The sequence below is a fragment of the Paroedura picta genome, chromosome 15, assembly GCF_049243985.1.
Source record: "Paroedura picta isolate Pp20150507F chromosome 15, Ppicta_v3.0, whole genome shotgun sequence".
Taxonomy (NCBI): domain Eukaryota; kingdom Metazoa; phylum Chordata; class Lepidosauria; order Squamata; family Gekkonidae; genus Paroedura; species Paroedura picta.
In genome coordinates this window covers 18,460,423-18,472,758 of record NC_135383.1, presented here as the reverse complement: position 1 = coordinate 18,472,758, position 12,336 = coordinate 18,460,423, and the positions used below count along the sequence as shown (strand labels likewise).

Below are 12,336 nucleotides of genomic sequence, written 5' to 3'. Positions count from 1 at the left end.
GGAAACCTTGGGGAGGTAATAAAAGTGGTCATGGATAATTGGTGGAAAAGAATGAATATGTAAGAATGGGGGAAATTAGGATAGGTTTGCGGTACTTGACCTATCAGGTTTTAGGAGCAAGTGTGGAGGGGGGGGGGAGAGGAACGAGGAAGAGATTGGGAATGTAGGGTGATGATAGTGGGAGACAAAGTTAGGCAGTATGGGGGGCTGTGATGTTTCACAGGTTGGAGGAGGGGCAGCCAGATTCTGAAGCCTAATTAAAGTTGGGCAGTGAAAGATGGGCATCGAGAAGAGAGGGTGGGAGCTGACAATCTCCAATATGAAGTTATATTACCAAGCAGCAGATCTGAACTGGATTAAAAGCCCAAGACAAAAGCATCAGCAGATTTTTATGAAGGCCTGCACAATTCCTGATGGATTAAGAAACAGGTTTAAAATACGATAACACAAGAAAGAAGTGACATAATCGGAGATGGACTTTTGAGAACACAGTTTACCTGCCAGAATGTATTGAGCCCCTCAAACTCTTTGCATATGTCCTCGCTCGTTATAAGAAGAATAAGAGAAAGGTGAGAGCTGGATGTGTGTGTATGAGGGGAAACAAGCAGTGTGGCTGAAGGCAAATACAAGCAGGTTTTATTCAAGGTATATGCGCTTTCTTGTGCACGCACACTTCCTCAGATACAATGTCGTGGAATGGAAGTAATCAGTTCATATTTATAGGCAAAGTGCGAGAGTAAATTAACATACATCATGATGAAAAAGGTTAACATTTATTCATGGCTGTTTTTTTCCTATTTATCTCTGGGGATCTGTTAAATGTTTTCATTATGCTGTATGTTAATTTACTGCTTACATTTTATAAGTCTGGACTGTGTTTCATTGTATCTGAGGAGGCATGCCTGCACACGAAAGCTCATCCCTTGAATAAAACTTTCTTGGTCCTAACGGTGCCACTGGACTCTGTTTGTTCTGGGTGAAGAGAAGTTGGGGATTGGCTTGATGGGGTTTTCAGGAAGTGTAGCAGGGGCTGAGTGCATGAAGTTTATATTATAAAGGGCTCTAAAGTAGCATAATTTTAAGTTCTATTTTATGATCTGTTTTGAATTGCATTATATCAAATGACCATATTCTTTTTGACTTTTATGTATTAACTTCATGCAACTTGGTCTGAACGATTGTAATAAAGTTTGAACTGAACTGAAATATTATAAAGGGCCATGCCTGTTCATGGGCTGGCCTGCAAGGTAAACAAATATCGCAAAGGAACAACTGCAGTTGGGTAGGAGTTGACATTGAGCTGAGAAACTTGAGGGGTTGGGAGAAATGGGTGAATAAGTCAAGTCAGGAAATGTGGCTAGGATGTCAGCTTGCGTGTGTTTCGGAAGTAGCCCGTGACTAGATGCTGTAGTGCAGAGCGTATGGTAGGCTGAAGGGAAAGCATGGTGGGTGGGGCTGGAGGAAGGAAATGCTGTGGGTTGTGAGTTGTCTTGCAAAGGAGCCAAGCCTTGGTTACGTTTTGTGTGGCACCTTGGGATACTGGGTGTGGAGCCACCCTGGGGAGTGTCTAGGGATTCTGGGGAAGTAGGTGGAGCAAGAGAAACCAACAGAAGACCCTGGACTGGGTTGGTGGGAGTAGCTGCCATTTGAGGACAGGCAAAACTATCCCAAACCTCAGGAACAAGGGTTAGGGCTTTATGCCCTGGAGTGTAACTTCGTCTTGTCAGCCCTAAGTCCTTGGAGGGGGTGGGCTAAAACATGGGGGTGCTGGAGCAACCTGCCAAGATTGCAAGGAGGCATTCCTCTCTAACTTGTAGTTTACCATGTGGGTGTGATGTGAGGCGTGAAGATGAGAGCCTGGTTGGGGAAGTCCCGAACACTGGTAGTCATCTCTCTGCGCACACATAATCTTTGTGTGTCTAGACACTGCGGGGTGTTGAAAAGAGTCAGGATCACCTTTCCTTCCCTGGAAGGGAGGCAGTAGGTTGACAGCATCCCCCTTCCACCTTGACTTGGTTGCCACCTGAGATGTAGCGCCTGCTGATGCTCCTCAGATGTTTCTTTGGGATGTCTGTAAGCATCCCAAGCCTTGGAATAGCTGAGGTCCTGTTGCAGGTGCTGTACTAATAAGTGGTTCTTGGATGACGTTACAAAACTCCACCTGCCCCTTAGTCTCCTTTGTTTACTTTATGATGCACTTGATTTATCTCGCATGGATTTGATTCTTGTTAATTGGAGGTTGTTATTATTAGAATAGTTTATATTTTGCACCACGTCGAGTTGTTCTCTTCCCTTCATTCCCTTCCTCGCGCTGTTTTTGTACATGATTTGGCTGTTTCAGTCACTTGGCTTTCAGTGTTGGCTTGATTGTTGTGGAAATATTTTTAAGTATATTTAAACATCTGATTTGCTAATGATTAACTTATCAATTTGAGAGCTGCTCTAGCACAGTGCTTAGAGATCCTGTTGTAAACCAGGAAGTCCAGAGTTCAGATTTGACCTTTGCCAGATGTTCATTAGGTGACCTTAGGCGAGCCGCTGGCTGCGTTCAGATATCATGAGAAACTTCAGTTTATCCATGACGGGCATGACCGCAGCTTGTTGCCATGTTCTCTCCCTCCTCTCTCCCTTCACAAATAGAGCACAGTTGAATATTTCCTGGTTTTGAAAGCCTTAGACACCAGTTTGCCATGACATCTGAATGTAGGTGCCTTGGCAAACTGAGGCTAATTTCTTTTTCACAAACCTAGATAATACCACATATACCTTAAAGGAAAATGACCCAAGGAAAGATATTATTACTGACCATAATTATAACTTGTACACAGATGTAAGACAACCCTCTCTGTGTTGTTGATGTTGTTTTTTTGGCTGATGTACATGAAAAAACCCTGGTTTGGCATTCAGTTAAACACACTGTGAAATTCCAGCCTGTGGAAAAGAAGAAACTTCAGTTTGTTTGCACATGCACCCCTTCAAACACCACTGCACCTCTACATTGGATGGAAGGTTTCCCGAATCCAAAAGTGAGAGAGGCAGTACGCAAGCACAGCAACAAACTATTCATGCCTGTCTGGGATGTGTAGAGGTTTGCCAGGACACATGACCGTAGCCCTAGTCTCTCAGCCTCAAGTCCCATCTTCCATGTGGGATGACAACGCTTTTATCTGCCAGGCAGACAATGTGGATTTAGGTCCTTTGAATATTCAAAAGAATTATCAGGAATTCAGATTTCTTTGTACCCCATCCTATGGACCTGGGCAAATCACGGTGCACCTCTTATGTACCCCTTATTTTATATTCACAAGGAACTCTGTGAGATAGGGTAGGCTGAGAGCCAGTTTGGTGTAGTGGTTAGGAGTGCGGACTTCTAATCTGGCGTGCCGGGTTTGATTCTGCACTTCCCCACATGCAACCAGCTGGGTGACCTTGGGCTCGCCACGGCACTGATAAAACTGTTCAGACCGAGCAATGATATCAGGGCTTTCTCAGCCTCACCCACCTCACAGGGTGTCTGTTGTGGGGAGAGGAATGGGAAGGCGACTGTAAGCCGCTTTGAGCCTCCTTCGGGTAGAGAAAAGTGGCATATAAGAAGCAACTCTTCTTCTTCTGAGAGGGAGAGTTACCGGAGGCCCGTGACAGCAGGGAGAGACATGGTGTATGCAGGTGGCTTTTGGCCTCCCCGGTGAGCATCAGTGAGGACAGATGCTAGAGGCCAGAAGGAAAGATATAGGCTGGTGCAACATATTGGAGAACCCAAAAGTTAGAGATGAGGAATATAAACAATCCCAGATTGGTTAACAATTCTCTGTTATCTTTTACACCTTGATTTCACCCTTCTTCTAGTGAGGTACATTAGGCTGAGAGGTTGATTGTATTTGCACAGGTGGGGCAGGAAAAAATATTTTGCAGGCTCATGATCTTTTTGTAAAAGAGTTTTGCCAGCCTGAGTGATCTTGTCTTTGGGCAATTGATAAACTGCAGAATCTTCTTGATCTTGTATTATGTGTTGATCTGCGAAAAGGGGGGGGTATCCAAATCTAGGTTTCTGAGTGAATGCACGATGACATCTCCAGACATCACCAAACAGAAGGTTAATAGTAAGTGTACATGAACGGAGGCAAACAGAACAAAGTTTGAGTCCAGCCATGACCTTTCCAAATGAAGAAGTAGGGTGTAGGCTTGAGGTGTATTTGCACTGGCCCCATGGGATGACTGCTGAATGCCCTATAATGCAGGGGTAGTCAACCTGTGGTCCTCCAGATGTCCATGGACTACAATTCCCATGAGCCCCTGCCAGCAAACGCAGGGCGCCTTTCTTCCCAGTGGGGACCCAGAGAGTTCACGTCATTTCTCCTCTCCTCCATTTTGTCGTCACAACAACCCTCTGAGGTAGGTTAGGCTTGAGAGTCTGTAATTGGCCCAAGATCAACCAGTGATCTTCCATGGCATTGAGCAGGTATTCAAACCGAGGTTTCCCAGGTTGTAGCCCAGTACTCTTAACCACGATTGAGCAATTGAGGGCAAAAGAAGAAGGGGATGACAGAGAATGAGGTAGCTGGATGGAGTCACTGAAGCAGTGGATTCCGGGGACTGGTAGATTACAGGAAGGCCTGGAGGATCATCATAGGGTCACGATGGGTCGGACACGACTTTGCACCTAACAACACTCTTAACATCACACTGGCTGACAGTATAATAGGTGCATGAAGCTGCTTTATGATGATAGTACAAATTACTCTAGCAGCCGTTCTCCATTGTTTCAGTGAAAAGGCTTTCACATTTACTTAGTGTCTTGACACTCTTGACTGGAGATGCAAGGGATTGGGACCTTCACCATGCAAAATGTTTGCTCTGCCCCTGAGCCACAGATCCTTCCCACCTTTCTCATCACTTCCCAAAAGTGGATTGCAGAAACACACAATGACAATGATTCTCAGTAATAAAACGGCCAGCAGATAAAGATATACAATCAAACACAACAGTAAGAGCGTAGGTGCCCACTTGGAGCCCAGACCCCTCCTTAATTAAGCTTCCTTGCAGGCCTTCCTAAATGCTGGCAAGGAGGAGAGATCCCTGACCTTCCATGGGAGGCTGGGGCAAATTTGAAATAGTTCTTGAACAGACTGAAGCAGCTTCAACTCATGCGAATTGGTTCCTGTAACAATTATGGCTAATAGCAGCTAAGTTGAGCTTTTGTACTATTCAGGGCTGTCGTGCATCTTACATGGCCTTTGTGCTACTGAATTTCTATATACTGAAGGAAGCACTGGTGACATTTAAGACTGCATGGTGCTCTATATCTATACATGTAGGGACACTGAGCAAGAGCATTCACTTGAAGACTAAGGGCACAGAACTTTGCTGAGACAAGAGCTGCTTTTTCATAGCATAGAGAAACAAAATGCCCATCCTGTGTGGGTTGATGATCTTAGAAATATTAAACGCATAAATATTTTGTATATATAAAGCATGACAGCCAAAGTAGCCGTTTTGTTCCTCATTCATTCTTCTGATACCGTCTGAAAAAGGATAATCCACTTTTAAGAGATTTTAGGTTTGGTTCTTCTGGTTTTTCTGTTGATGCAATGAAGCTTTTCCTCTTGACAACCAAAGAGGTTTGTGTGTAACCCCTCCCCCCCCTCCCCAGCTCACTTTGTAGCAGCAGGTAAACCAGGAATGCTATGATGTGCTTAGAGGCTGGTCAGCTTGGTTGTGGTACCAAACTGACCACTTCCTGTCTTGCAAGAGGATGTTGGGTTCCTGTAAACCCATTAGCAAGGGAAGGAACTAGAGAAGGCCAAAAATGCCTTGGTGGCCAATAGATTAAGATGGGCAGCTATGTTAGGCTGCCTGTAGCGGTAGAAAACGTCCAGTAGCACCTTAAATACATTCATAGGAACCTCATCATAGGCCAACATCATCCCAATGGTGCAGATGTCGGAGGGTCGTCCATGGAAATAAGAGGAAAAGTGACTTGTCTGAGGCCACATTGTTAATCCGCTTGACTGAGATATAATTTCAGCCAAGGGCTTCCTTGTTCATAGTTCACCTCACCTGCTCTTTCGTTCCAGTTCTGGTCTTTTCCTCTATCCCGGTTCAGGGAAATGACTTCCTCTCATTTCTCAGTCTGGCTTTTGTCAGAATGTCTTTGGGGGTCCGCTATGTCTTTGGGGGGTGCATATCTGGAAAAGGGTCATCCTATCATGTTTGGTTCCTGGAGCAAACTGGGTTAAAAAAATTTTTTTTACTCATAAAACTAGTTTTAGAAGCTCCTTAGACTTTTTTTTTTTTAGTAGAAGCTGCTAGTTGAATGGCAGCTAGACTGAAATGCACCCCCTCTCATTTTTCCTACTCTTTCTGGTGGGATAGGCAATTGGTCCCTTGGGGTCATCCTCCTGTAGCCCCAGATCTCATTCTCCTTTTTGTTATCTCACCACCTTCCTTGTTTAGCTCAAGACGGGCAGCTGTGTTTGTCTGTACCAGTAGAAAAAAGCAAGAGTCCAGTAGCACCTCACAGGCTACCACAAAAGCTCCTACCCTGCCCACAATGTTTTGCTTTTCTTTAAGACACTACTTGGATGCCTGCGCTCTTCCTTGTTTGTGAGTCAAAGCCCTTTATTTGATTGGACGACTTCATTTATATCCCGCCTAGACTTTTCCGCTCTGTTATGTCCTGACAACAGCCTTTTGAGGTAGGTTAGGTCAAGAGTGTTAGATCAGGCTTTCCCCCTGTGCAAAAAAACAATGGAGGCTTTTGTGATCTTTTTCCTTATGATGCGCACCGGGCAGCTTTTTGGTATCTTGTCAGGAGCTGAAGAGGAAGCAGCTGAGGAGCATGTGGGGGAAAGCTTTTGCTGTGGGGAAGAAGCCGCTAAAGAGCTTTTTGTCTGCTTTTTGGCTCCAGGACCTGAGTTGGGGGTGGGGGGGGTGTTGCTGCCCCATAGCCATTGCTCAGTTCAAAATGCAGTTTTAGAGAGCCAGTGTGGTGTTGTGGTTAGACGGTTGGACTAGGGCAGGGGTGGCCAAACTGTGGCTCTCCAGATGTCCGTGGACTACAATTTCATGAGCCCCTGCCGTGGCCATACTGCCAGGGGTCCATGAGAACTGTAGTCCACGGGCATCTGAAGAGCCAGAGTTTGGCCACCTCTGGACTAGGGTCCAGAGGGCTTAGGTTGAAATTCCTGCTGTGTCACGGAAGCTCTCTGGTTGAACTTGGGCCAATCACACACTCTCAGCCTAACCCGCCTCGCTGGATTGTTGTGAGGGAAAAACAGACGGGAAGAGAATGTTGACAGCTGCTTCGGGTCACGCTTAGGAAGAATGGTAGGGTACAGATGAAGTAAACCAACAGGTAAGAATGCCGAGTTGCCCACCTGGGGCTTACAAAGCTTGACCGGCTGAAGGCTCCCCTGCCCAGGCCGCATGTGGGTCTGTCTTTCCCTGTAACCAACCTGTTGGCAGTTGAACTGCCCACTTTGAACAGCCTGGTCCTATTTGTGCCGACGGAACATTCCCAAGCCTGCACCAACAGAACCCCGTGCAGAAGGCCCTGGCATCTCCAGAACAGACACCGGTTCGGCCAACTGCAGCTAGCTAGACAGCATGGAGGTGTCCTCCTCACGAGGCTCGAGAGGAGGTCTTCGTATGATGCCCGCCAGCAGCTGTGAATGAACAGCGGCTGAGGTTGTGTGTGCATGGGGGGGGTGTCTCTTTCCGCTTCAGTACAGCTCTCTAAGGCATAAGCGGTGCTATTTTTGAAATACACGGGATTATCGGGTCAACTGGCCCTGCTCTGTGACGGATTCCTTGCAGTATTGAATGAAAGGCAGTCGCAGTCCCGTGCGGGCCAGCCGGAGGGAGGGAGGGGGGAGGAAACTGCCAAACCTCAGGAGGGAGAGATGCAGAACCCCAGCTTCCTGCCCAGAATGCAAGAAGGCTGTTTTATGGCCATGTATCTAGGGCATAGATCATGGCTCATATCTTTCCTGGAGTTTTGTACATATCATCCAAAGTGCAGGCGGCTCTGTGCATGCACACAGGCACCAGGGCTGAGATGTTGCTGATGCTGTTTTCAAAATTGCAGCTGGAAGCAGCCGGGTACCTGGGCTTTGCGTAGCCCTGATTGCAGGCAGAGGTTGTGCTTGTACTTAAAGAGTACCAGGTTTTAACACTGTTCTGCCACAGAAGTATTCTAGGGTGGCATTGGGCCAGTCTTACCCTCTCAGTCCGGCCTACCTCACAGGGTTGTTGTGAGGTTAAAACGGAGGAGGAGGAAAGGATGTAAACTGGGTCCCCCTAGGGGAGAAAGTGGGGCAAATGATGTAAATAAATACATTAGAAGCTGTTGTCTCTGGATGGGATTTACCCTTGAATGCCTCATTATTGTTTATTGGAGTTTTGTACAACAATCCCAAGAATTACAGGAGGCCAGATGGGTTTGGGATTGGGGCTGCTAAGGAAGGGAGACTTTTGATGGCTACAAATGTTAAAATAATGTGGTGCCAGTCTTGGATTTGCACCGAGAGAACAGCTGTTTTACTAACAGCTGTCATAAAGAAGGGTGAAACACTCTGCAGGGTGCTGATGCTCCAACTGTCAATCACTGGAAGTCTTGCTCGAAATCCTGACGGCTCCCCAGCCCTCTTCGGCAGTGAGGTTTAGGAGCTTCTTTTCCTTAATATGAAAACTGAGGCTGCCTGGAAGTGAATTCTGCACAGAACTGTAGACTGCGCACAGCATGTCTCTGAGTGTGGCTAAATTCCGGATTCTTGCAACTTCATTTCAACGTTGAAGGCCTCTCTGTGGGCTCAGGTGCATCTAGTCAGCTGCCTTGGTTGCTTTTCACCTGGCTCATAGGTCACACATCCGTACATTATTTATAGCACTTCTGCATTGTCTTACTAGCCCACTCTGAGCAGCATTATTAGAGCATAGGAATAATGATAGTTCAGCTGCGAGGGGCAGAAATTTGCTGGCATCGGTCTGCCACTCGTTCTGAAAATCAAGAGGCATCTTGCTCTTGGGAGTGGCAACCGGCAGAGTATTTTTATTTATTTATTATCTATTTATTTAGATTTTTATACCACCCTCCCCTATGGTTCTGGGCGGTTTACATAAAACGTTTTGGAACATTTACACAGAACAGTATCAGTATCAATATAACAATGTAAAGAAGGTAGGAAAATAAAGTGGCAGTGCGGTGCAGTAAAAGTGTCAGACTGGAAGATCCTGGGTGAGGTTTGACAGCAGTTCTTCAGTGGGGACAGTCATCCAGGATGGCTAAATCACGCCTTTGCTCGCTCAGGTAGGTAGGGCTGAATATGCAAATTTTTGCAGCCGCCTATCTGGTGACCGGAGCCTGACCTTCCAGTCTGGACTGCCCTACTGCTCAGGTAGGTGATCTAGAGCCCTGTTTTCCAAGCAGCTTGCTGGGTGAGGTTTGACAGTGGTTCTGTCTCATTCTGCTTTGGGGAAGAGGCAGCTAAAGAGCCCTTTGCTTGCCTTTTGGCTCCCAGAGATTAATGGGGTGTTTGTGTGTTGTTAACGCTCCAGTTATTGCTCATTTCAGAATGCAGCCTTAGAGAGGTAGGTTGTGTTTAGAGTGCTGGACTAGGATCCAGGTTTGGAATCTCCACTCTTCCATGGAAGCCTTGCTAGGCAGCCCTGGGTCCATCACCCTTACAGATGTTTGGCAGCTGTTGCTGAATGGTTAAAGCAGAATTTCCTGAAACTCATCCCATCTAAGACATAGGCCCTGAGGCTGGGCAGAAAGGTGGCAGGACAGGAAGTGCAGTTGCCCACCTTGGCTGGGGTACAGCTTGATATCTTGACGAGGAAGTTCGGCATGATTCTGGGTGCCTCTCTGTCTATGGAGGCCCAGGTCATGGGAGTAGCCTGTACAGTGTTTTTCCATCTGCACCAGGCAGCACTACTGGTGTCATAACCGCCTCCAGACTGCTTGGCTAAGTGACAGTCACTTCTTGATTGGACTTCTGTAACTTGCTCTGTGCTGGCCTGCCCTTGGAAACTCCAGCTGGTACAGAATGCAGCTGCTAGGGTCCTCACAAACACCCCTTGGAGGACTCTTATCCAGCCAGTGCTGAGGCAGCTGCACTGGTTCCCAGTTCTGGCCCAGATCAAGTTCAAAGTTTGGGTTTGAACCTTCAAGGCCATTCGCGGCTTGAGCCCTGCCTATCTGAAGGACCGCTTGCCTGCTTATGCCCCCTGCAGAACACTTCGGTCTACGGATGCAAATCTCTTGGAGGTCCCTGGCCCTAAGGAAGCATGCCTGCCCTCAGCCAGGGCCTTTTCAGTCCTGGCCCCAACCTGGTGGAATGAGCTCCTGGGAGAGCTGAGGGCCCTGACGGAGCTATTACAGTTCCGCAGGGCCTGCAAAATGGAGCTCTTCTGCCAGGTCTTTGGTTGAGGTCAGTGTTAGCACTAGGGATATCATGGCCCTTCCTCAGGCTCATTTGATTTACATCCCCCACCACCTCTAGGGAGGTATGCTCAAGGGAGGGATCTTAGGCCGCCAGTCTTTGGGATATAATTTTATGTGGGGATTTTATGGGGGTTTTATGATGTAAGCTGCCATGAGTCTCTGGAAAGGGGCGGGTTATAAGTCTCATAAATAATAATAATAATAATAATAATAATAATAATAATAATAATAATAATAATAATAATATACTTTCAGCCTCACCTTATCTTCATGAAGCTTCCTGTGAAGATAAAATGGAAGGCATGCGAATGTTTTGAGCCTCTTTGGGTCCATGTTGCAGAGAAAGGTGGTATATGAATGAAGTAAATATGTTCATCCTTCTTTCACACAGCGTCATCCTTGACCTTGAGTAGTATGGATTGGTGCCCACAAATCTTCTCTTAGGTGTGATGGGGAGAGTGGATTCTGCCTGCACTGATTGACTGTCTTCTTCAAGGCTGAGAAAGGTCAGTTGGGTTGTGTCTGTTGCTGCTTCTCCATGGAAGTTGTGCCGTCCTTGAAATCCACAGGGTGGTGTCCCCTGATTGCCCACCCTCTGGGATTTCCTCTGCTGTGCTGTGATCTTTTCAAAATTGGTCTGGCACAATCTTTTTTAAATGGTCGCAATCACAGGGCCAGGAAGGTGCACATCAAAGCAAAGATAGAATTGATGAATATCCGTGGGTGGAGAGAGTTCATATTTTGGTGCAGCAAGTGAAAAGACCCCACCTTGGGTCACTACCCATCTATCCCCAGAAGGTGGAGGCACCAGAAACAGGGCCTCAGAAAATGTCTGGGTGTTTGAGGAGGCTCTCATGGGACTAGATGTTCAATATTTGTTAGTCCCAAACCATATGAGGCTTTAAAGATCAACACCGGCACCTTGCATTGGACCCAGAAATGGGAGCCATTGTAGTCAAGCCAGGACTAGTGATTCAGTCCCACTCCAGTGAACACCTTGGCAGCAGCATTCTGTGCCAGTTAGTCGCTGAAAACTTTTCAAGGGCAGTCTCCTGGACAGCACATTGCTGTAAACAAATCTAGATGTTAAATAAGGCATTCACAACAGTGGCTGGATCTTTTCTGCCCAGGAAGAAAGGTTGCAGCTGGCTAACCAGTCAAGGCTGGTAAAAGACATTCCTGGCTTCCGTTGCTGAAGGCTTTGGATCCAGGAACATCCTCAAGCTGCATTGGTACCATTTCTCTTGCCTCAGCTTCCCATAGCTGCTGTTCATCCTACCACCAAAGGGCTCCTTACAAGGACTGCCAATTGCGATTGCAAAACAACGTAATCATTGCTGTGAATTTTCAGCATTTGTCTTATTTTTTTTTTAAACCCTGAAAGTTGGAAATACAGATCAGCTAACTCAACAGTAGATTCAGGTGGGTTGCCGTGTTAGTCTGAAGCAACAAAGTTTGAGTCCAGTGTCACCTTTAAGACCAAGACATCTGAACGCCCCTTGGGTTTCCTTATTCCCTGTGAGAAGCAAGAGCATATTTTAAAAGCAGCGGTTCCCAGCCTTTTGGGTAAGGTGACCCGCAACTCTGAATTTACTTAGTGCAGTGACCCACTTAAAAAAAACAACAACAACAAAGGCAAAACACAGAGAACACACCGATCAATAAAACTGCAAGAGCTTGGCACCCTCTTTCCAAGCTTTGCCCCCTGCTCTTTTAAAAGCCACCTATTGTTCTCATTGTGAGGGGCCAGCGTATTGTTTGGCAACGCTCGTCTTTTTCTGATATTCTCCCGAAGGAGCCCTGATTTCCCAGGAGCACAGTTGGCTGGCAGGCTGCTGGTGCAAAGTGAGGCTGACAGTCCTGCTGGCCTTTTGCAACACTGTTTGGTTCTG

General features: G+C 46.7%; 1 protein-coding gene across 5 annotated transcripts in view; it reads left to right on the top strand.

The window, feature by feature from the left end:
• The window catches only part of NCOR1 (nuclear receptor corepressor 1), a 120,292-nt gene that overhangs the window by 1,500 nt on the left and 106,456 nt on the right, over positions 1-12,336 (top strand). For all 5 annotated transcript variants that reach the window (XM_077311821.1, XM_077311822.1, XM_077311823.1 and 2 more), the window contains exon 2: positions 10,836-10,950. The gene's annotated coding sequence lies outside the window, so the exon portion shown is untranslated. The remainder of the gene's footprint in view (positions 1-10,835; positions 10,951-12,336) is intronic.